Here is a 25,492-nt window from a genome sequence, read left to right as displayed (position 1 = left end):
CTACACGTTCCTGGCAATATTGCAATCAAGTCTTCTGAGAGGCCTTGTGTCCTTTTTCATCATCTTGTTCTGCTTGTGGAAGAACTCCGCTTTGATGTCTCCACAGACAGGCAGTGGCTGGGGGAGCTCAAAGTACATACGCTTGTCCTCTCGCCTTGTGTGCACTGGGTTGGACGTGTGGATCTTTGACTTTTAGTTGATAAACCACAAACTGCGGATCCCAATGCCAATTCCCTTTCTTGAAGCCCTGAGGAATCGGGTCACTCCTGTTTTTAATGGTACTGTCCCTGCAGGTGCCTCCACTAAACATGGGGAGCGTCTCAAACACCATTTTGTGAAAGAGCAGAGCGATGGGCTTGTACTCTAGCTGGTTCTTCAGAAGGTAGCTGTAGTAGTACACATAGCGTCGCTGGCTTGGGATTGTGACTCCCTTCTTGTCTCTTGTCCGCACTTCCCCGTAGAAGTCGAGTGCTTCCTGTGCCTCCAGGAACTTCCCTCGGTGGAGGAGATAGGCGCAGATCATGACGCCGGTGCGGCCCTTCCCTGCCTTGCAGTGGATGGCTGCCACATGATGGTCATCCTCGCTTAGCCACTGGTCCAGGTCTTCACAGAATGGCTTGATTAGCTCCAGCTGAGGCGGGTTGTGGTCTTCAAAGGGGTACTGTGCAACTCTGCAGTTAAACTTCGCGGTGTCGTAATGTCGCTTGGCGCAAAGATTATATATCTTGTAATGATTTTTGTGTTTTGAGTCCAGAAACCGTACTACATCGTCTATATTGTTTCTGTAGTCACCCTCAAGTCTTTCTGCAGGAAAGCCCATAGCAATTATATTCGGATAAATATAGGTCAAGTCCAAGTCAAACCCATCTTCCTGGTATCTCCTTTTGTTTTGGCTGACAATTTCCTTTATTATTGCAGCCATATCTGTGACAGGAGTCCTTAAGGTATTGAGTTTAAGAGAGAGTATTGTTGCCTTTGTACGAAACGCTGCCAATATGTTTCTCCCTCGCAATCCCGTTGGTGTCACCACTAGCTAATGCTAGTTAGCCGGAGAGCTGTCGTTGACAGCTAGCTAGTAAAGTAGCTAGCTAGAATGGCTGCTCCTGCTGCTGGGTCATAAAGGAGGGCCTTACTCCGTTCCACCACAGGCCCTGCTTCCACAGGCCCTGCTTCGATTTGACACAAAATCCTCCAGACGAATAGATACAGAATTATCCAGCTCTCTTTGTGGTTGTCTGGGATCTCAGGGTCAGACGACTGGGTGATGGAGGCCATGATAGGTGTATAATCTATTAGCGCTAGGAATGTAGCAATCGAAAATAGTTGTATTGGTCAATAGCTCAAAAGTATAGTCTAATATGCAAGTAGGACTCTACAGCCTTGATGGCATGTGCTCCTCAAGCTTGTGTCTCGTGATAAGTTGACCTTGCGTCTCAACTTTATTGGAGTGTATAGTGTCTTGTGGCTAGATACAGGTAAATGATGCTCCAAAATCAACCATCATTTCTAATGAATGACCATTAACCTTTACCCAAACTGTTGGATCTTCTTCCGGCTTAGACACTACCAGCTGACACCCCCCCCCACCTTTCAGATTCTCTGGGCACCCCTAAAACCCCTGCTCCTGGCCCCTGTTCGGGTATAGCCTTATTTGGTTAAGGCTATGAACATCACCATAGTATAGGTTGAAAATGTTTAGAGTAACGCGCCTAGGGATTCCATGCTCAATGCCCAAATCTGGAAGATAAAGCATGCTGTTCTGTATATAAGACTGAACGGCTAGACTAGGAAGAGGGGACATCATTGACTGTATAGGAACCCCCACATCTGGCCGTGGATTGTAACGATGAAGTTATGATTAATTAAAGACGATTAAACTGACTCCTCCGGACCTCTGCAGCTTCCTTTCTTCATCTAAGTTTATTAACTACAGATACATCGTAGAATACATTGTAGAATACATTTTTCAAATACAATAAAACACCATTAGGATACATTGTAGAATACATTTTTTCAAATAATGTTCCTACAGAACTATAGAAAACACCCGGTAATATTGTGAACACAGTCTATTGTGAACCTAGGTAATAACAGGTGATAACAGGTAATAACAACTCAGTAACCAAACGGCAGTGTTCTACCTGAGGGGAGAAGGCGTCTCTTATCAAAAACAACTGAAAAGTTGATCAGTTGTTGTTTATTAGTGAGCGAAAAAGCTTTGATATCACGTTTAATTCTATTGTAACGGGCAGGGATCTCGCGTCGCGTGTTAGGATCTATAATATAGTCTTCTACCAGATCAGTCAAATTATTAAAGTTACGTTTTTTACAATTTTCATAATTCTGGATAAAACCTTTGACTTTCAAACACACCTTTCCTTGCTGGGTGAGAAAGCCGTAGGATTTTGGCCCCGCTGCTGTCCACGCACAAATATAATCATCAGCCGCTAATTCCGATGTCAAATCACCTAAATAATTTCCTGTCGGAGGGGTATAAAGATCCTCAGGGGTAGAGAGGTAAACGATTGAGTCGGTGTCATAGTATAGGACTCGCTCTTGCAATAAATGTAACTGTTTGTATAATTCACCTCTCGCATATGCTGTCGTAAACGCAGCTAAAAAAATATTTGATTCACCGGGTGGTAAGACACACCTGGAATTATGACGCCATTGAATGATTGCAACATCATTATTTATGAAATGGAACTGGCTTATATCATACTTACTGCTAAAGAGGTACTGAAAAAACTCTCTGGGTTCTTTCACTATGCTGGTTGTAAGTTGATTAGATCTTTGAGCCATTTTTCCCCAGAGGGAATTAAGTAAAAGTTTTGCGATCTGACGCTTGGCTGCGTTGTACTCAATTTTATGAGGGTCACTCGGCGGGTGAACTTTAGCATGTATGAAGCCATAGTAATTTTCAACCGGTTTAAAATCTTTTCTGATTATAACCGGGTGGCCAATTGGATATTCAAACTCTGCATTACAGTACGGATATAAGCTGGTAAAATCGACATATTGAATGGTCTGACCCTGTTCAACAATATGCCTTAAGCATATGGCCTCTGTTCTTCCTCCGAATAGCGCGGCCCGGGGATTTAAAGGGCTCGGCTCCTGGTATCTCTCTAGGAACAAATTAACAGAAGGTTGCTGTTGTTTCATCGAATTCCATGTATGTTCCCATATAACCTCTGTTTTCAGCTTAAACTCTGTTTCTAACCGAGTTAGCCTTTTCATGGTGTCAGAGTACATCACCCCAAACTCTGATCCTGTAAGCGGTGATATGTCATGAGGGTTATAACAAGTCGGCCAACCATGAAAATAACAGCCATAGAATTCTAATGCTGTTTTCACACCCTTTATCACGGCAAATCCATCGACATGAAGAGGACCAAAACAACGTTCACCTTGCGGTGTTAATGCATGTTCAATGTCAATGCCGCGTGAAGACGCTAGATACTCAAGCCACTGTATCGAAGCATGGGAATATGCCTTGAATTGTTGTCTGTAGTTGTTAGCATCGGGTAATGCGATTGTGTTTTTGATTAAGAAGTTGATTTGAAAAACAGCTAAAGCAGCTGACGCAATTGTCACGCTCTCAAAAGGGTCGCATCGAGTTGTCTTTATAAATTCATTGCGGAAATTGGTGGCACCTTCGGCTAAAATCTCCACATCATTCTGACAATAAGCCTTTAACTCGGTTAAAAAGTCAAATTCCTGATCTTTTACTGTGTTATACCACTTAAAGAAACTGTTTCTCTGCTCTACAGACATCTCATCACACCCGTACATTTCAGCAGCAGGGTACCGACCTTTGTAGTTATTTAACATGTTTGAATAATCGGTCATTTTATGAGGGAAATATCCCTTTTTTGCTTCCGTTTAGAAACTGTCCTTTTGGAAACTGTCTTAAGGGGATGGGGATGAAGGAATATGTGTCACTGAATTTGAGCCGGAATCGTCTATCTATAATGAGTATGATTTTACTCGCTTGGGCTATGACGAACGGTGTTATCCCCTGTTTTACATAAGCATCTAAAATTAGATAACTGTTATAACCTTTGCTATAATGTGCTAAGAACACTGTGCCTTTGAAATTTTTTTGACGGTAATACGTTAAAAACTCTAGAGCACAATCAGGGCCCTGTGCACCCCATCTATCCCCTTGCAAGGATTGTGTAGCCACATAGACAGGGATATGTGTTCCTGTTGTCTGGCTTGATTCAAAATCATAAAATACCAGCTTCTGATTAATCTCCTCCTCTGCTACACGAGGTTTAGGTTGCATGTAACATTGATGAATATCTACGCACTCAGACACTTCTTCAGAAGTCTGAACAGATGATGAAGGTGGCGGTTTAGCGGTCTGAAGGGGTTGTTTACAGATGTTACAAACTTGAATTGTACAGACATGGGGTTTAGAGTCTGTGAGGTTTATACGGTATGTAAATCCACATTTAAGGCATTTTTTATTTATTTGACAATTGCTCGCCATCTTTTCAGCTTTTGGGCGCCATCTGCACACTTTATGCATCCTATTAACATACACTATTTGAACAGTTACGATTGCAATCATTACAACGGACTTTTTGAAATGCAGCTTGTTGTTTACAGTCTGAAAGACAGACGTTGCAAGCTTTTTCGCAGAAGTGTCCACCTTCTCGGCTATACCCCGTGTGACAGTGAACACAGAGGTATGCACAGCCAAGGAATCCTTTAACATTTTTTATTCCGTAAAAATGATTGTCGTGCACAGAATGCATGTAGCGGATGAACCACTTCCAGGATGTGACCCTTCAATCTTTCGAATTCTGATGAATAGATTCTCAGAAGATTCTCAGATTCTTTTTCGAAAGTGTATATGTCCACATAGGGGAATGCACCTCCTGATGCAAACTCTACACGCACTACACGACCGTCTTCCAATTCCCACATCATACTTGTAGACGACATTTTAGACACTGTCATATAGTGACAACTACTACAGATCTCACACAGGGTCATATATATACACCTTTTTGCACGGGAAACACGTGATCTTATCAGTGACACGCCCGCGACATGTGTCATACCCATGTTTGAAACTAAACATTTAAAAAAATTTAACAATTTTTTAATTCCCCATTTTATTCTTCATTATTGAACACCTATTTTTATTCTTCATTATTGAACACATTACTACCACTAGAGTAGCAGCCTAACCATTTTTTAATTGCCTTTTTTTTTTTTTTATTGCACATTTTAACCCTCAGTATTGAGCTTTTATTTTAAGCCTCATATGCAATAAACGTTTATAGTATGCGTGTCTAGATGTATGTATGCGGCATGAAGTCATCACGACACATCACACAGCACTTATCAGTGAAAAACTTTAGCTGACCCTTGGTTGATCTTCAGCCAGTTCAGGGCCCCTGGTTTCCTAGAAGGAGAAAAGGCCCCTAATCCAACCGTTCTAATGGTTCTATATCCTATGGGGGTGACCACATCCTCAAAAAACTGTCAAGTTCCTAAATCTAATTTCACAATCAGCAGAACACCTTGACCTCTCACCAACGTCTCATTGTGCAAGCATCAACACCCACCACATCCGCCCCAAAGGGGCGGGACTTATAATTTTCAAGTATTATTTTTGATGATTAAATTCATGTGACGTCATCACCTTTTGACAGAAGGTGAATACTATATTCTCTGTTGTCTCCCAGCGAAAAAGACCCCGTACAAGGCCCCGGTTTCTAGCCTTCCTCTAAGGCAGTGTTTCTCAACAGGGGTGCCGCGGCACCCTTGGGTGCCGTCTGGCATCCTTAGGGGTGCCGCAGAAACGTGGCTGACACTAGGCTAATATAGTGAAATTGAAATAAATGAATGCATCTGTAACAAAGTCCGTTTATACACAGAGGCAGACGCAGTATATCGATAAGGGAATTGGTCCCGTTTATTCATACAGTGTTCCGCTGGCACTGTTTGGCTTTCCAGCCTCGTTCAAAAGTCTCTCTCGGTTCTCGGCTCTGCTCTCCTCGCCTCGCCCTCTCCAGCTTAGCTCCCCTACTGAAATGGCAGAAGCACACACATCTTAAACAATCGCCGACGAGACTTAATTCGCAGCAGGTGTGCAACAAAAGTCTCGCCGACACAACCCCGGCCACGGTCCTGTAGCTCCCTCTACAGGCCGAACGCTGCATGTCCCCCCACAGCATCATTTTGGAATCTTTCTTTTAGCTGTATCATACAGTTAAGTAAATCGAGGCACACATCAGAGAAAATAGTTCTGATTAATTTTCTAGTAGCCTACCGACGCTGCAATCAGTGTTTGGAACGTAGGCAAATACTTTTATTTACAGCGCGCGATATCGGATGAGTTGTCATAGCGTTGTGCAGCGGTTAATTAGCCAGCAGCATGGACAAGTTTTTGAAAAGAAAAGCTCCACAGTCTGATATATCTGAATCTGAGCCATCAACATCGTCATCGTGTGGTCAGTCAGTGAAGGAGGTAGGCACCTCCAGCAAGATGAAGAAACGACAGTATGATGACAATTACCGTCATGTCCTCTCCCCCTGTGCCTGTTATGTGGTATGAAATTGTCCAACCAGGCAATGGTACCCAGCAAGTTGAAAAGACATCTGACAACCAATCACCCATCACATGCCAACCAAAGTAGGGAATACTTTGTTCATTTGAAAAGCGAACACAGCCGACAGGAGCAGGTGATGTTCAAGTGTGCTAAAGTCTCAAACAATGCACTGGAGGCTAGCTACCTGGTAGCCGAAATAATAGCTAAGGCTAAAAAGCCTCACACCATTGCCGAATCAGTAATAATGCCAGCCTGCACGGCTATTGTAAACAAAATGATAGGCCCACAAGCAGCTAAAGAGATCGCAAAGGTACCACTTTCGAACTCTACCATTGGAAGGCGTATAAATGACATGTCGGCAGACATAGAAGACGTGGTCTTAGAGAAAATAAGGCTATGTGGGAAATTCTCTCTGCAAGTTGATGAATCAACAGACGTGAGTGGCCACGCACAACTTTTGGGATTTGTGAGATTTATTGATGGAGGAGAAATTCGTGAGAATTTTTTATTTTGCAAGTGTTTGCCGCACAAAACAACGGGAGAGGAAATATACCGTGTCACAACAGAGTACCTTGAACAGGGAGGTCTAAGTTGGCAAAATTGTATCAGTGTCTGCACCGATGGCGCTGCTGCGATGACCGGCAATGTCAAAGGTTTCATCAGCAGGATCAGAGAGCAAAACCAAAATATTCGCACAACGCATTGTTTCCTTCACAGGGAGGCACTGGTTGCCAAGACTTTACCGAAATATCTTTCAGATGTACTGGACAGGGCAGTGGACATAGTTAATTTCATAAAGGCGCGACCGTTAAAGTCCCGTCTTTTTTCCATTCTATGCGAGGAAATGGGAGCCGAGCATCAGAGCTTGTTGCTGCACACGGATGTCCGCTGGCTCTCACGCGGAAAGTGCTTGGACCGACTGTACGAGTTAAGAGAAGAAGTCAGAGTGTTTCTAGCGGGAGAGAATTCTGCATATAAAGAGTTCATTGCAGATGCGCAATGGTGCGCGAAACTCGCATACCTGGCCGATATATTTAAGCACCTCAATGAACTTAATTCTAAAATGCAAGGTAAAGAGGAAAATCTACTCAGCTCATCAGACAAATTGCATGGCTTCAAGTCTAAACTCACTCTCTGGCGCTCTTGTGTGAAACAGGGGAGAGTTGAGATGTTTCCCCTGAACAGTACACATCCAAACAGCAAAAAACTTTCTGGCCTTATCTCTCAGCATCTGCAAACCCTTGACGAGAGATTTAATAAGTATTTTCCAGCTGAGACCTTTGCTGGTTTTGACTGGGTCCGTGACCCTTGGAATTCGTGCGCTTTGGAGAGCGCAGCCGACCTGCCAATGCAGGCACAGGAGCAACTGGCAGAGATGAAAGAAGATCGTACATTAAGGATGAAATTTCAAGATATGACATTGGATACATTTTGGATATCATTGGAAAAGGAATACCCGATAGTGTCAAGTAGTGCCGTTGACATACTATTACCCTTTTCCACGACATATTTGTGTGAACTGAGCTTTTCGAGCTTAACCTGCATCAAGAACAAGTACAGAGAGCGCCTGAGAGCTGTGGACCAGGAGCTACGTGTGTGTCTGTCATCCATTCCTGCGAGAATAGAGCGGTTGTGTGCATCCTCCCAGGCCCAAATCTCTCACTGAGAGTAAGTCACATTTACGCCCCCCTGTGTGTGTGTGTGTATGCGTGCGTGTAAGAGGAGTAGGCTACATGCGTCATGCATTTGTTGTTTGTCAGAGACAGTGTGTGTATTCTAATGATAATCAACATTAAAAAAATATATATATATATTGGGGTGCCTTGCCTTTTGCGACTGAAAAAAGGTTGAGAAACACTGCTCTAAGGGATAAAAAAGCTCTTAGTCTGAAGGTCACCCACATAACAGGATGCTAAAAGTGATATTTTAGGCTAGTGTCGATTAGATTCACTCCGCTGTTAACTGTCTCCGTCCTATAGTCTCCCCTGCTTCCTCTTTCCACACTATGTAACCATAAATAACCCGCTATGACTTGCATAACATAAAAAGCCCCTATAGTTAACGACAGCTCTAATCTTAACGAGTGCAAGTTGTTCTGGTCGCGGATAAGTTATTTATCGGTAAGTATACTTTAGAGAATATAGTATACACTTTGTGACAAAAAGTGATGACGTCACATAAATTTAATCATCGAAAATAATACTTGAAAATTATAAGTCCCCGCCCCTTTGGGGGCGGATGTGGTAGGCTGTTGATGCTTGCCCAATGAGACGTGGGTGAGAGGCTAAGGTGTTCTGCTGTTTGTCGGAACTTGACATTTTTATGAGGATGTGGCCACCCCCATAGGCTATAGAATCGTGAGAATGGAATGTATGGATTAGGGGGGGGGGGGGGGCCTCAGGGGGCCTTGAACTGTCTGAAGAACCACCGGGGTTCAGCTAAAGTTTGTCACTGATAAGGGCTGTGGGATGGGTGGTGATGACTTTATGCTGCATACAGGCATCTATGTCAAAATTGCATATGAGGCTTAAAATAAAAGTTCAATACTGTGGGTTAAAATGTGCAATTAAAAAAAGGCAATTAAAAAATGGTTAGGCTGCTACTCTAGTGCTAGTATTGTGTTCAATAATGAAGGGTTAGGGTTAATAAAAGGGGGGCTTAAAAAAAAAAGGTTCAATTTTTAAAAATGTTTAGTTTCAAACGAGGGTCTGACCCAGTGTCACGGTCGTGTCACTGATAAGATCACGTGTTTCCCGGGCAAAAAGGTGTATATATATATATGATCCTGTGTGAGATCTGTAGTAGTAGTTGTGGCTGTATGACATTGTCTAAAATGGCGTCTACAAGGATGGTGGGGGAATTGGAAGGGTGTTTATTGACCCATGAGACGTGGGTGTGAGGCTAAGGTGTTCTGGTGTTTGTCGGAACTTGACATTTTTATGAGGATATGGTCACCCCCCATGCGCTATAGAACCGTGAGAATGGATTGGATGGATTAGATAGGGTCCTGGGGGGGGGGCCCTGAACTGTCTGAAGAACCACCGGGGTTCAGCTAAAGTTTGTCACTGATAAGGGCTGTGGGATGGGTGGTGATGACTTTATGCTGCATACAGGCAGCATAAAAGTTCAAATTGGATGGATTAGGGGGTTCCCAGGGGCCTTGAACTGTCTGAAGACCAACCGAGGGCCAGCTAAAGTTTGCCACTGATAAGATCATGTGTTTCCCGGGCAAAAAGGTGTATATATATGTGACCCTGAGAGCTGGTCACAAAGGCCCAAAGACTTGGGACAGCTGCATCTGACCAATCTCTCTCCACCATGGAGGTGCAATTGTGTGGAAATGGCTGTGTGTTCTACCTCTTGTTACCTGTTCAAGTGTTATGGTAACATCACACTGCTGGTCATTTCCTCATAATTACACGTGATATATCTATCTGATAGGCATCGCTTGAGTCTTGCATTGAGGTTCAACGTTTTTCAACGTTTGCCATGTGGGACAGTGAACCTGCATTCTGTAATCCTAGTTTTTGTAAGCTATCCTGAAGCATGTTCTAAATGTTTTTTCAAGAAAAAAGTGGCTTGAAAGTCTTGGGATCTTTAGCATTGAGCTGTAAGACCAAATTGTTAGGAAAGTATTTGTTGGTCGTACAAAGCTTTTGGCTTTTTCCTTTTTTTTTCTACATGCCAATGGAACAGCATTTTTAGCACCTTTTTTTATTTGAGATGGATATGGGAAGTTTAGAAACCAATGCTGGATAACAATACAATCTGACTTAAAGAAGCGTATTGCATATCTTTGAATATAGACATGTTGCATATGTAGGTATGTTCGCAAGTAACATGTCAGTAAAGAAAAGGGTAATGAAAGTCATAGCAGCTCACCACCAAAAATCTGAATTTGACTATGGGTATTGTCTCTTATTTTAACCCTTGGCTTGACATTTTAAATGTACAACATGTACCGCTATATTCCCATAGACACATATAGAGTTCATGAAAAGTATCACTAATTTGGATCGTTATCTCACAATTTGTTATTTAGGTCGATTTTTAGGATAGAACTTGAGTTGATGGTATTATTGTGGGAACTCAAATCAGTCACTCAGCTTTTTCTATTGGATACCCTCATCAATGCAGAATATGTGCTTGTCCAATGAAATGTGAATGTTCTCGTTTCAGTACGCTGAACGCTTCATCTTTCACTCCACCGTTTCCTAAATCATTTTACCTTATATCCTTTGTTCATCCTAAATTTGTTTCTAATACTGCTTATTCATGTTTTAAGTTACCTATTTATACCAGCACCTTAGATTACCAGACCTGTACAACATTTGATAACAATGTTATTTTTGCACTAAAATAAAATGACTTTTGGAGCTATTGCTTGAGTTGAGTCTAGTGTGTTTCAGATGGTTGGACGTTCAGATTGTTCTGTTTTAGAGAGGAGAGGTGATGAGGGCAGGTGGATGTTCATCATGAAGCTTACTTTGTTTAATACCAGGCTAGTTTGTCTGGTGAGACCACACCAACTCATTGCATAGCTTGTTAACCAACTGGTCCCGGATACACGTAATGTACGGGCACTACTAATTCAGAAATTCATTTTTACACCCATTGGTCGAGAGGGGTACTAACTAGCCAACTAGCATGCAGTGGGTGATATTACAGAGAATAATGCCTTTAATGTTTTATTACAGAAATAACTGCCAATAGGTTGTCATTGAATCTCCCCCCATAAAATGTTGCTGTTCATTAGTTATGATCTCAGTTTTGAGCTATGGTGAAGCGTAACAGTGCATATGCAAAACATTGTGAAACTGACATTTATTTTGACTTTTGTTGGACATTCAATATGTAGGCTAGGCTATATCTTACTGGTTGTTTGTAGTCTGTCTCTACTTTCCACTCTAGTGTGTGGAAAGTATGGAAGTGTGGAAAGCAAATTGGTTCTTCGATGAATATGTGTAGGCCTAGTACTTGTTTCTGTGGTCACCGAAACTACAGCATTTATAGAGAAGTCAAGCTGCAAAAATGCATCATGGAATGTTGCCACTGGCCATGCAGGTAGAACTAGTTACATATCAGGATGTAGTTGAATTATCTGTCAACCTGTACATTTTTCATCGTTAGGGGACACAGTTTATCTGAAGCTAATCTATTTCCAGTGAATGGATATGTTCATGGGTGTGTGTGTTGTCATTCCAATGAGGGATAAGTGCTTAATTTGAGAGTGACCTGAACAATAGCAAGCCCAGGATGTAAATAATGAAATCACATTTAAATCATACATGCACCATTTCTAGTCTAGTACTTGCATACAAACTAGGCTTAAGGGTGCCCTCTGATCAGATCTTGACAGTTTTTAGGGAAAAGGCACATTTAATTGCGAAAGAGTATGGTTATGAGGGGTCTGTTTTGTTTAACTAAATGGCATATCATCATGGATATCATAGACCAATTCAGCTCACCAGTAGGCACATTTCACGTGCCTCTGTTGCTTGAATGCAACAATTGAATTGGATTCAATTGGATTGTCTGTTGATCTTTTTTCATCATGCTTAATCGAGTTGTTGGGAGTGTTTTAGAGATTGTTTAACGTCGTCATTGCTCGGCTTTACCCTTTGTTGGTTTGTATGACTTCTTCAACTGGTCCCTACATGGATGTCTCAGTTCAGTTGTCATTCTCCATTCAAAATGGGCTAAGAATAGTATAGATGGATGCCTTTTCCATATGACCCATATTTCTCTGTGTTGCAGAAGGACATTCAAGCAAACAATGTTCATAACAAAATGAAACGTGAATCTGGGTTTGCACTATTGTAGGCCTATAGCCTACTGCTGACCATCTAAACATCTCCTAAAAGTATAATGTCAGATATATAGGCACAGTAATGCCTCTCTTTGCCTTTCTCCTATCTTCCCCTGAAGAGCTAACCTCCCCTTATAGTAGAGTATAACTTATTTTCTTAATTCAAAGGTAACAATAGGTAACACTGAATGTACTGAAAGCCAGAGTGTTGATATACTTTAAGAAATGACGTATCCACCTGTAATATGCGTATTATGCATGTTCATTAACTTGAACTTATTGACCCCTCAAATTGGGATAGTAAGAAGTCGAAGTTGTCTTTGTTTTCTGATGTCTGTTCTCTGGCAAAAATTGACCCTAAGAATGAGACTGATGGAACATTAGTCATGTTAGTCGTTGAATAGGCATCTACTAGAAAGATTGAATTTTCAAGATTCAAGATTCAAGATTCAAGATGGTTTTATTGTCATATGCACAACAATTACAGAGCAGTCGCTGGCAATGAAATTCTTAAGTCTTGGGCTCCTCCAACAGTGCAATAAGAAGTGTAAATAATAATAAATAAAAAAAAACAACAACAATAACAATAGTTACCTAAATACAAAACTAAATAAATGTAAATGTAAATGTAAAATGTAAAAAGTGAAATGTAAACAGACGTTTTTATCCAGATGTCGACTGGTATAAAGTGGCATTTTATAAAGTGGCATAGTTAAAAAGTGTCATTGTGGTGAGCTAAGTAGCTCAGGAGTTCAACAGTCTTATTGCCTGTGGGATGAAACTGTCCCTGAGTCTGGTGGTGTGAGACCGGATGCTGCGGTAGCGTCTGCCAGACGGGAGCAGCTGAAACAGTTTGTTGCTGGGGTGATGAGGGTCTTTAATAATCCGGTTAGTCTTCTTCCTGCAGCGCTGAGTGTAGAGGTCCTCCATGGATGGCAGCTCCGTCCTGGTAATGTGCTGGGCAGCTTTCACCACCCTCTGTAATGTCTTACGGTTGAGGGCGGAGCAACTGCCGTACCAGGCGGTGATGCAGCCAGTCAGGATACTCTCTATGGTGCACCTGTAGAAGTTGCAGAGTATCCTGGAGTCCATGTTGAACCTCCGCAGCCTGCGGAGGAAGAAGAGCCGCTGTCTTGCCGTCTTTGTGATGGCGTCGGTGTGGTGAGTCCAGGTCAGGTCCTCGCAGATGTGGACCCCGAGGAACTTGAAGCTGCTGACTCTCTCTACTGCCGTCCCGTTGATGGTGATAGGGGCGTGCCCGGCTTCCTGCCGCTTCCTGTAGTCCACAATCAGCTCCTTAGTTTTGCTGAGGTTGAGCTGGAGGTTGTTGTCCTGGCACCAAGATGTCAGGGCTCTCACCTCCTCTCTGTACGCCGTCTCGTCGCCGTCGGTGATCAGGCCGATGACGGTCGTGTCGTCAGCAAACTTGATGATGGTGTTGGAGCTGTGTGTGGCCACGCAGTCATGTGTGAACAGGGAGTAGAGGAGAGGGCTGAGCACGCAGCCCTGGGGTGCGCCGGTGTTGAGAGTCAGGGTGGATGATGTGGCGCCTCCTATCCGCACTGCCTGGGGTCTGCCCGTCAGGAAGCTCAGGATCCAGTCACAAAGCGTGGTGTTGAGCCCGAGGTCCCTGAGCTTCACAGCGAGCTTGGAGGGCACAATGGTATTGAATGCTGAACTGTAGTCAATGAACAGCATTCTCACATATGTGTTCTTCTGGTCCAGGTGGGAGAGGGCAGTGTGGAGGGCGAGGGCGATGGCGTCGTCTGTGGACCTGTTTGCCCTGTATGCAAACTGCATGGGGTCCAGTGAGTCAGGGAGGGAGGAGGTGATGAATGATTTGACTAACCGCTCAAAGCACTTCATGATGATGGAAGTGAGTGCTACTGGTCGGTAGTCGTTGAGGCAGGATGTTTTTGACTTCTTTGGGATGGGGATGATGGTGGACTTTTTGAGACATGTGGGGACCACCGACTGGAGCAGTGACAGGTTGAAAATGTCTGTAAACACACCTGCCAGCTGATCTGCACACACCCTGAGAGCCCGGCCAGGTATGCCATCCGGTCCAGGGGCCTTGTGTGGATTAATCCTTTTGAAGGATTTGCACACATCTGCCCTTGTTATTGCTAGTGTGCAGGGGTCCTGGTCCATCTGTACTTCCTCAGCCGGAGAGTAGCTCTCAAAACGTGCGAAGTAGATGTTAAGGTCATCTGGAAGAGATGGAGACACTTCCTCAGTCACACTCGTAGTCCCTTTAAAGTCTGTAATTGTTCTGAGTCCGGTCCACATGTGCCTTGAGTTGGAGCCCTCAAGGTTGGACTCCATTCTGTCCTTGTATTGTCTCTTAGCAATGTTAATAGCTTTCCTGAGTGCATACCTGGAATTGCTGTACTCCTCCAAATCACCTGAGTTGTAGGCGGCAGTCCGTGCCTTAAGTTTGGCTCGGACTTCTCCATTAACCCAGGGCTTCTGATTGGGAAATGTCCGTACAGTAATCCGCGGCACGACGTCATCAATGCATTTGCCAATGTAGCAAATCACCGAGTCCGTGTGTGTGTTTAAATTGTCGTCCTTAAACACATCCCACTCCGTAGTGCTGAAACAGTCCCGTAATGCAGAGTCTGATTGGTCAGACCAACGTTGAATGGTCCGCGTCACCGGCCTGTCACGTTTGAGTATCTGCCTGTAGGAAGGCAGAAGCAGTACTGAGCTGTGGTCTGATTTGCCGAATGGGGGTCGTAGGAGGGCCTTATATCCGTCACGGAAGGGAGAGTAAACATGGTCGAGCGTGTTTGCGCCTCGCGTAGGAAAGCTGATGTGCTGGCGGTATCTCGGCAGGACTTTCCTCAAGTTGGCTTTATTAAAATCCCCAGCCACAATGAAAGCAGCCTCGGGCCGTGAGGTCTCCGTCCTGTCGATAACTCCATACAGCTCGTGCAGCGCTTGGTTGGTATCAGCGTCTGGTGGTATATAGACAGCTGTAAGCACAGCTGTAAGCACAACCGATGTAAACACAACCGATGGAATTTGAGATGGTGCGAAGATTGGTCCTACTTTGTATTGCCTGTTGAGGTGCTGTAATAGAGGAGCTGTTACCATAGTTGCGGTGTCGTGTGATCTTATTGTATGTTTAATTTTGGCTTCAGCTTTTACTTAATTTTATTCATATTCCCATCAGACGACAGTTTTTTCCTCAAGTAACCAACAGAAACAATTAATGTTTGTCACCTTTTGCGGAATGCCTGAAAATGTTATGGTTATCGTTAAACCCCCCCTACAACCTTTAATACGCGTAATGGCTCCATAACAATGATGCTTCTCGTACCGTTGTCCGTTATGGTTTATGAGTTGACTTCTCTTGTATTTTTGTTTGTTTAGCTTATGTCTAGATGTTGCTCTTTTATTCCCCAAAAATATGTATGATGGCTTCTGCAGGCCCTGCTACAGTATGATGGTCTCATATCTCACTCTGTCTTGAGTAGTCAACATTTTAGTTTATTTTATCAGGTCTTTTTTGGTGGCGTTCATTTGGAGAACTATGATCGTCGTCACGCAGAGCTTAGCTCCATCCATCCATCGACTCGCAGCGACTCTATCCTGAGAAAGTACGGTTGCAAAAGAAATCGGAGAACATTCGTAGAGCTTCCCCAAACCGAACCAATGCCATATAGCTGAATTACATGCAACATGCAAGACACCATAACTAATAATGCAAGGTATTTTGTATCTTTCTGAAAGCATTGAGGGCTTCAGAGCAACTTGGCTTTTTATATACCAACTTGGAAAATTACCTCAGAACGGTCTCGGGTGCTAGTGTTGTATATCCCCAATTTTAGTGACCAAATGACACAAGCCAATACTGTGTACAAACTTTATCATTTTACTTCCTTTAACCTTTAGTTAAGCAAAATTTGTAATTATGGATGAACTTTGAATGTATGTACATTAAAGTTCATGGGACCAAATTTTGTAATTGGGAGTTCAAGTCTCAATGTTGTTATGTACGCATGCAAATCCTCCCTTTTTAAAATGTAGTAATACTGTAACTAAAACAACCAATGAACGCTCAGCAGACACTGAGTTGGGACTCATTTGTGTGGCAATATAAGCTGTAGTCATGACTGGATGATATATTGATGTACCAATGAAATGGATATTTAGATTTGCAATGAATCACTATCAATATTCCTGCAATATGTTTTGGTAGTATAAATAGTGGGCTGCGGATTGAAAGAAAGAGGCATGTTGATGGGATGTTGTATGCAGAGCAATAATGACTAAAGTCTGAGTTGGAGTTATGATTTGCTGAGCAGTGTAGATGGGCCAACGTTAGGTAAGATGCATGGCAGGTATCACTCTGAGCTGTACCCTGGCCTGTGGTCTCCAGCACGTCTTGTGGCACCTTTCATTTAACATTTAAGCATTGGTAGGAGGTCATCTAATTAATTGAATATAGGTTACCTGTAACTTTGCAAACCTATAAGTAGTGTTTTTAGTGGTTCGTAGTTGGCTTATAGATGCCACTGAGTGATCATCAAGGATCTAACATTGAAGTGATGTTATCCAGTGCCGCAATAAAACCAGCGAGGCTTTTCTTGCCCTTTGCCATTTAAAGCTGTTTGTTGCAACCAGAAAACGACAAGAACAGTAGCACGCTATTCATTCATTTGATACAGTTTTTGATATGACGATAGATGTATTTTTGCATGCTACATTTTACAAAGGGAATACACATTTGAAATTACTTTTCTCAATGTATTTGTGACATGATATACTGATGTAGTGGCATATATCGGTCATTCAAGAGATCAATCGATTGAAAGGCACTGTACAGAGAAGGTTGTATGGAAATTAAATTAAAGTTCTTATGTCATTCTTGTTGTCTGAGCTGAAAACATCCTGCATGTTATTGTTTTATGTGTGCCTTTTCAGAGATTTCCTTTCCACCTCCCATATACTGGGGTTGCCATCCCTATTTCATTTACAGCGCCACATAAAATAATTTCTACATTAATTATCATGCAACCTTAAAAGTGAAGACGCTGCATAGAACGATCAGTATTTGTGTTTTGCACTTTCAAAGTAGTTTCAAAATTGCCCCACTTAAGGTTGGGCAAACTGACAAAAAAACAACAATAAAAGACGAGGTATTTTAAGCTATCGATAGGAATTATAAGGAATAACATGACTTTGAAGAGCTTTTCTAAAAAGGTAAAAGATATATCTATATATATATATCTATCTATCTATATAGATAGATATTCATATATATTCATGAAGTATCTCATAAACCTGATATATGCTGCATTGACTTTTCTCATTTCTTTTTTTCTCTTGTGTGCTTCATATTATCCAATAAAAAATTGTATTTCCCCTTTTTTGAGAGGTTTGATCATCACCTAAGGCTGTGCACTGGCCATGCAAAAGCTATTTTCTGATTAAGGAGGTCTTGAACAACATGTACTGCTACATGTTCACTGTCAGATGGAATGAAAGGGTATGTATGAATCTGAAGCGGAATGGTTACGTAGGATTATGTGTAATTTATGCAATTGTTAACATTACATTTGATCAAAGGAATATTTCTAAATTGTAGCGACGTTACTTTCCATGTTTTGCTTTGTAAGGATGCTGCAGAAGCCATCATACATATTTTTGGGGAATAAAAGAGCAACATCTAGACATAAGCTAAACAAACAAAAATACAAGAGAAGTCAACTCATAAACCATAACGGACAACGGTACGAGAAGCATCATTGTTATGGAGCCATTACGCGTATTAAAGGTTGTAGGGGGGGTTTAACGATAACCATAACATTTTCAGGCATTCCGCAAAAGGTGACAAACATTAATTGTTTCTGTTGGTTACTTGAGGAAAAAACTGTCGTCTGATGGGAATATGAATAAAATTAAGTAAAAGCTGAAGCCAAAATTAAACATACAATAAGATCACACGACACCGCAACTATGGTAACAGCTCCTCTATTACAGCACCTCAACAGGCAATACAAAGTAGGACCAATCTTCGCACCATCTCAAATTCCATCGGTTGTGTTTACATCGGTTGTGCTTACAGCTGTGCTTACAGCTGTCTATATACCACCAGACGCTGATACCAACCAAGCGCTGCACGAGCTGTATGGAGTTATCGACAGGACGGAGACCTCACGGCCCGAGGCTGCTTTCATTGTGGCTGGGGATTTTAATAAAGCCAACTTGAGGAAAGTCCTGCCGAGATACCGCCAGCACATCAGCTTTCCTACGCGAGGCGCAAACACGCTCGACCATGTTTACTCTCCCTTCCGTGACGGATATAAGGCCCTCCTACGACCCCCATTCGGCAAATCAGACCACAGCTCAGTACTGCTTCTGCCTTCCTACAGGCAGATACTCAAACGTGACAGGCCGGTGACGCGGACCATTCAACGTTGGTCTGACCAATCAGACTCTGCATTACGGGACTGTTTCAGCACTACGGAGTGGGATGTGTTTAAGGACGACAATTTAAACACACACACGGACTCGGTGATTTGCTACATTGGCAAATGCATTGATGACGTCGTGCCGCGGATTACTGTACGGACATTTCCCAATCAGAAGCCCTGGGTTAATGGAGAAGTCCGAGCCAAACTTAAGGCACGGACTGCCGCCTACAACTCAGGTGATTTGGAGGAGTACAGCAATTCCAGGTATGCACTCAGGAAAGCTATTAACATTGCTAAGAGACAATACAAGGACAGAATGGAGTCCAACCTTGAGGGCTCCAACTCAAGGCACATGTGGACCGGACTCAGAACAATTACAGACTTTAAAGGGACTACGAGTGTGACTGAGGAAGTGTCTCCATCTCTTCCAGATGACCTTAACATCTACTTCGCACGTTTTGAGAGCTACTCTCCGGCTGAGGAAGTACAGATGGACCAGGACCCCTGCACACTAGCAATAACAAGGGCAGATGTGTGCAAATCCTTCAAAAGGATTAATCCACACAAGGCCCCTGGACCGGATGGCATACCTGGCCGGGCTCTCAGGGTGTGTGCAGATCAGCTGGCAGGTGTGTTTACAGACATTTTCAACCTGTCACTGCTCCAGTCGGTGGTCCCCACATGTCTCAAAAAGTCCACCATCATCCCCATCCCAAAGAAGTCAAAAACATCCTGCCTCAACGACTACCGACCAGTAGCACTCACTTCCATCATCATGAAGTGCTTTGAGCGGTTAGTCAAATCATTCATCACCTCCTCCCTCCCTGACTCACTGGACCCCATGCAGTTTGCATACAGGGCAAACAGGTCCACAGACGACGCCATCGCCCTCGCCCTCCACACTGCCCTCTCCCACCTGGACCAGAAGAACACATATGTGAGAATGCTGTTCATTGACTACAGTTCAGCATTCAATACCATTGTGCCCTCCAAGCTCGCTGTGAAGCTCAGGGACCTCGGGCTCAACACCACGCTTTGTGACTGGATCCTGAGCTTCCTGACGGGCAGACCCCAGGCAGTGCGGATAGGAGGCGCCACATCATCCACCCTGACTCTCAACACCGGCGCACCCCAGGGCTGCGTGCTCAGCCCTCTCCTCTACTCCCTGTTCACACATGACTGCGTGGCCACACACAGCTCCAACACCATCATCAAGTTTGCTGACGACACGACCGTCATCGGCCTGATCACCGACGGCGACGAGACGGCGTACAGAGAGGAGGTGAGAGCCCTGACATCTTGGTGCCAGGACAACAACCTCCAGCTCAACCTCAGCAAAACTAAGGAGCTGATTGTGGACTACAGGAAGCGGCAGGAAGCCGGGCACGCCCCTATCACCATCAACGGGACGGCAGTAGAGAGAGTCAGCAGCTTCAAGTTCCTCGGGGTCCACATCTGCGAGGACCTGACCTGGACTCACCACACCGACGCCATCACAAAGACGGCAAGACAGCGGCTCTTCTTCCTCCGCAGGCTGCGGAGGTTCAACATGGACTCCAGGATACTCTGCAACTTCTACAGGTGCACCATAGAGAGTATCCTGACTGGCTGCATCACCGCCTGGTACGGCAGTTGCTCCGCCCTCAACCGTAAGACATTACAGAGGGTGGTGAAAGCTGCCCAGCACATTACCAGGACGGAGCTGCCATCCATGGAGGACCTCTACACTCAGCGCTGCAGGAAGAAGACTAACCGGATTATTAAAGACCCTCATCACCCCAGCAACAAACTGTTTCAGCTGCTCCCGTCTGGCAGACGCTACCGCAGCATCCGGTCTCACACCACCAGACTCAGGGACAGTTTCATCCCACAGGCAATAAGACTGTTGAACTCCTGAGCTACTTAGCTCACCACAATGACACTTTTTAACTATGCCACTTTATAAAATGCCACTTTATACCAGTCGACATCTGGATAAAAACGTCTGTTTACATTTCACTTTTTACATTTTACATTTACATTTACATTTATTTAGTTTTGTATTTAGGTAACTATTGTTATTGTTGTTGTTTTTTTTTATTTATTATTATTTACACTTCTTATTGCACTGTTGGAGGAGCCCAAGACTTAAGAATTTCATTGCCAGCGACTGCTCTGTAATTGTTGTGCATATGACAATAAAACCATCTTGAATCTTGAATCTTGAATCTTGAAAATTCAATCTTTCTAGTAGATGCCTATTCAACGACTAACATGACTAATGTTCCATCAGTCTCATTCTTAGGGTCAATTTTTGCCAGAGAACAGACATCAGAAAACAAAGACAACTTCGACTTCTTACTATCCCAATTTGAGGGGTCAATAAGTTCAAGTTAATGAACATGCATAATACGCATATTACAGGTGGATACGTCATTTCTTAAAGTATATCAACACTCTGGCTTTCAGTACATTCAGTGTTACCTATTGTTACCTTTGAATTAAGAAAATAAGTTATACTCTACTATAAGGGGAGGTTAGCTCTTCAGGGGAAGATAGGAGAAAGGCAAAGAGAGGCATTACTGTGCCTATATATCTGACATTATACTTTTAGGAGATGTTTAGATGGTCAGCAGTAGGCTATAGGCCTACAATAGTGCAAACCCAGATTCACGTTTCATTTTGTTATGAACATTGTTTGCTTGAATGTCCTTCTGCAACACAGAGAAATATGGGTCATATGGAAAAGGCATCCATCTATACTATTCTTAGCCCATTTTGAATGGAGAATGACAACTGAACTGAGACATCCATGTAGGGACCAGTTGAAGAAGTCATACAAACCAACAAAGGGTAAAGCCGAGCAATGACGACGTTAAACAATCTCTAAAACACTCCCAACAACTCGATTAAGCATGATGAAAAAAGATCAACAGACAATCCAATTGAATCCAATTCAATTGTTGCATTCAAGCAACAGAGGCACGTGAAATGTGCCTACTGGTGAGCTGAATTGGTCTATGATATCCATGATGATATGCCATTTAGTTAAACAAAACAGACCCCTCATAACCATACTCTTTCGCAATTAAATGTGCCTTTTCCCTAAAAACTGTCAAGATCTGATCAGAGGGCACCCTTAAGCCTAGTTTGTATGCAAGTACTAGACTAGAAATGGTGCATGTATGATTTAAATGTGATTTCATTATTTACATCCTGGGCTTGCTATTGTTCAGGTCACTCTCAAATTAAGCACTTATCCCTCATTGGAATGACAACACACACACCCATGAACATATCCATTCACTGGAAATAGATTAGCTTCAGATAAACTGTGTCCCCTAACGATGAAAAATGTACAGGTTGACAGATAATTCAACTACATCCTGATATGTAACTAGTTCTACCTGCATGGCCAGTGGCAACATTCCATGATGCATTTTTGCAGCTTGACTTCTCTATAAATGCTGTAGTTTCGGTGACCACAGAAACAAGTACTAGGCCTACACATATTCATCGAAGAACCAATTTGCTTTCCACACTTCCATACTTTCCACACACTAGAGTGGAAAGTAGAGACAGACTACAAACAACCAGTAAGATATAGCCTAGCCTACATATTGAATGTCCAACAAAAGTCAAAATAAATGTCAGTTTCACAATGTTTTGCATATGCACTGTTACGCTTCACCATAGCTCAAAACTGAGATCATAACTAATGAACAGCAACATTTTATGGGGGGAGATTCAATGACAACCTATTGGCAGTTATTTCTGTAATAAAACATTAAAGGCATTATTCTCTGTAATATCACCCACTGCATGCTAGTTGGCTAGTTAGTACCCCTCTCGACCAATGGGTGTAAAAATGAATTTCTGAATTAGTAGTGCCCGTACATTACGTGTATCCGGGACCAGTTGGTTAACAAGCTATGCAATGAGTTGGTGTGGTCTCACCAGACAAACTAGCCTGGTATTAAACAAAGTAAGCTTCATGATGAACATCCACCTGCCCTCATCACCTCTCCTCTCTAAAACAGAACAATCTGAACGTCCAACCATCTGAAACACACTAGACTCAACTCAAGCAATAGCTCCAAAAGTCATTTTATTTTAGTGCAAAAATAACATTGTTATCAAATGTTGTACAGGTCTGGTAATCTAAGGTGCTGGTATAAATAGGTAACTTAAAACATGAATAAGCAGTATTAGAAACAAATTTAGGATGAACAAAGGATATAAGGTAAAATGATTTAGGAAACGGTGGAGTGAAAGATGAAGCGTTCAGCGTACTGAAACGAGAACATTCACATTTCATTGGACAAGCACATATTCTGCATTGATGAGGGTATCCAATAGAAAAAGCTGAGTGACTGATTTGAGTTCCCACAATAATACCATCAACTCAAGTTCTATCCTAAAAATCGACCTAAATAACAAATTGTGAGATAACGATCCAAATTAGTGATACTTTTCATGAACTCTATATGTGTCTATGGGAATATAGCGGTACATGTTGTACATTTAAAATGTCAAGCCAAGGGTTAAAATAAGAGACAATACCCATAGTCAAATTCAGATTTTTGGTGGTGAGCTGCTATGACTTTCATTACCCTTTTCTTTACTGACATGTTACTTGCGAACATACCTACATATGCAACATGTCTATATTCAAAGATATGCAATACGCTTCTTTAAGTCAGATTGTATTGTTATCCAGCATTGGTTTCTAAACTTCCCATATCCATCTCAAATAAAAAAAGGTGCTAAAAATGCTGTTCCATTGGCATGTAGAAAAAAAAAGGAAAAAGCCAAAAGCTTTGTACGACCAACAAATACTTTCCTAACAATTTGGTCTTACAGCTCAATGCTAAAGATCCCAAGACTTTCAAGCCACTTTTTTCTTGAAAAAACATTTAGAACATGCTTCAGGATAGCTTACAAAAACTAGGATTACAGAATGCAGGTTCACTGTCCCACATGGCAAACGTTGAAAAACGTTGAACCTCAATGCAAGACTCAAGCGATGCCTATCAGATAGATATATCACGTGTAATTATGAGGAAATGACCAGCAGTGTGATGTTACCATAACACTTGAACAGGTAACAAGAGGTAGAACACACAGCCATTTCCACACAATTGCACCTCCATGGTGGAGAGAGATTGGTCAGATGCAGCTGTCCCAAGTCTTTGGGCCTTTGTGACCAGCTCTCAGGGTCACATATATATATACACCTTTTTGCCCGGGAAACACATGATCTTATCAGTGGCAAACTTTAGCTGGCCCTCGGTTGGTCTTCAGACAGTTCAAGGCCCCTGGGAACCCCCTAATCCATCCAATTTGAACTTTTATGCTGCCTGTATGCAGCATAAAGTCATCACCACCCATCCCACAGCCCTTATCAGTGACAAACTTTAGCTGAACCCCGGTGGTTCTTCAGACAGTTCAGGGCCCCCCCCCCAGGACCCTATCTAATCCATCCAATCCATTCTCACGGTTCTATAGCGCATGGTGGGTGACCATATCCTCATAAAAATGTCAAGTTCCGACAAACACCAGAACACCTTAGCCTCACACCCACGTCTCATGGGTCAATAAACACCCTTCCAATTCCCCCACCATCCTTGTAGACGCCATTTTAGACAATGTCATACAGCCACAACTACTACTACAGATCTCACACAGGATCATATATATATATACACCTTTTTGCCCGGGAAACACGTGATCTTATCAGTGACACGACCGTGACACTGGGTCAGACCCTCGTTTGAAACTAAACATTTTTAAAAATTGAACCTTTTTTTTTTTAAGCCCCCCTTTTATTAACCCTAACCCTTCATTATTGAACACAATACTAGCACTAGAGTAGCAGCCTAACCATTTTTTAATTGCCTTTTTTTAATTGCACATTTTAACCCACAGTATTGAACTTTTATTTTAAGCCTCATATGCAATTTTGACATAGATGCCTGTATGCAGCATAAAGTCATCACCACCCATCCCACAGCCCTTATCAGTGACAAACTTTAGCTGAACCCCGGTGGTTCTTCAGACAGTTCAAGGCCCCCTGAGGCCCCCCCCCCCCTAATCCATACATTCCATTCTCACGATTCTATAGCCTATGGGGGTGGCCACATCCTCATAAAAATGTCAAGTTCCGACAAACAGCAGAACACCTTAGCCTCTCACCCACGTCTCATTGGGCAAGCATCAACAGCCTACCACATCCGCCCCCAAAGGGGCGGGGACTTATAATTTTCAAGTATTATTTTCGATGATTAAATTTATGTGACGTCATCACTTTTTGTCACAAAGTGTATACTATATTCTCTTACTTTTACCCAAAGGAGATAATAGATATTCTACCAAATGGTAGATATCTCTGGGGCTAGAATAACCATTCAGATCCTATAATGCGCTATAAGTCTAATATATTACGTAGCAAGGAGGGTATAAAATCTTAGGTGACTAAAAAAGTACTTAATTAAATTGAGAAAAACTGTTGCTTTAATTGTAGGTTATATCTTTATTTAGCCTTAAAGCGTTACAGCATAGCAAAAATGTCAAAATGGATTACAGACAGTATAATAAAAAATGTTACAAAAATTTACAAATATAAAAAGTAGAAAAGATTAAAAATCCTACCACTTTCCCTACTCTGTCTGATCTTACTTGAATATGAATTTGGAGAGGACCCAGTGGCG

The 25,492-nt window shown here is 42.6% G+C and overlaps 1 pseudogene across 1 annotated transcript; it reads right to left on the bottom strand.

The window, feature by feature from the left end:
• On the bottom strand, positions 1-922 carry LOC310824005 (phosphatidylinositol 3,4,5-trisphosphate 3-phosphatase and dual-specificity protein phosphatase PTEN-like; annotated as a pseudogene). The gene has a single exon. The product of its transcript is annotated as a phosphatidylinositol 3,4,5-trisphosphate 3-phosphatase and dual-specificity protein phosphatase PTEN-like (transcript).
• Positions 923-25,492: the final 24,570 nt, after the last annotated feature.

Source organism: Argentina silus, assembly GCF_951799395.1.
Source record: "Argentina silus genome assembly, chromosome: Y".
Taxonomy (NCBI): domain Eukaryota; kingdom Metazoa; phylum Chordata; class Actinopteri; order Argentiniformes; family Argentinidae; genus Argentina; species Argentina silus.
The sequence above is the reverse complement of the archived record's forward strand: the minus strand, read 5'-3'. Positions and strand labels throughout refer to the sequence as shown.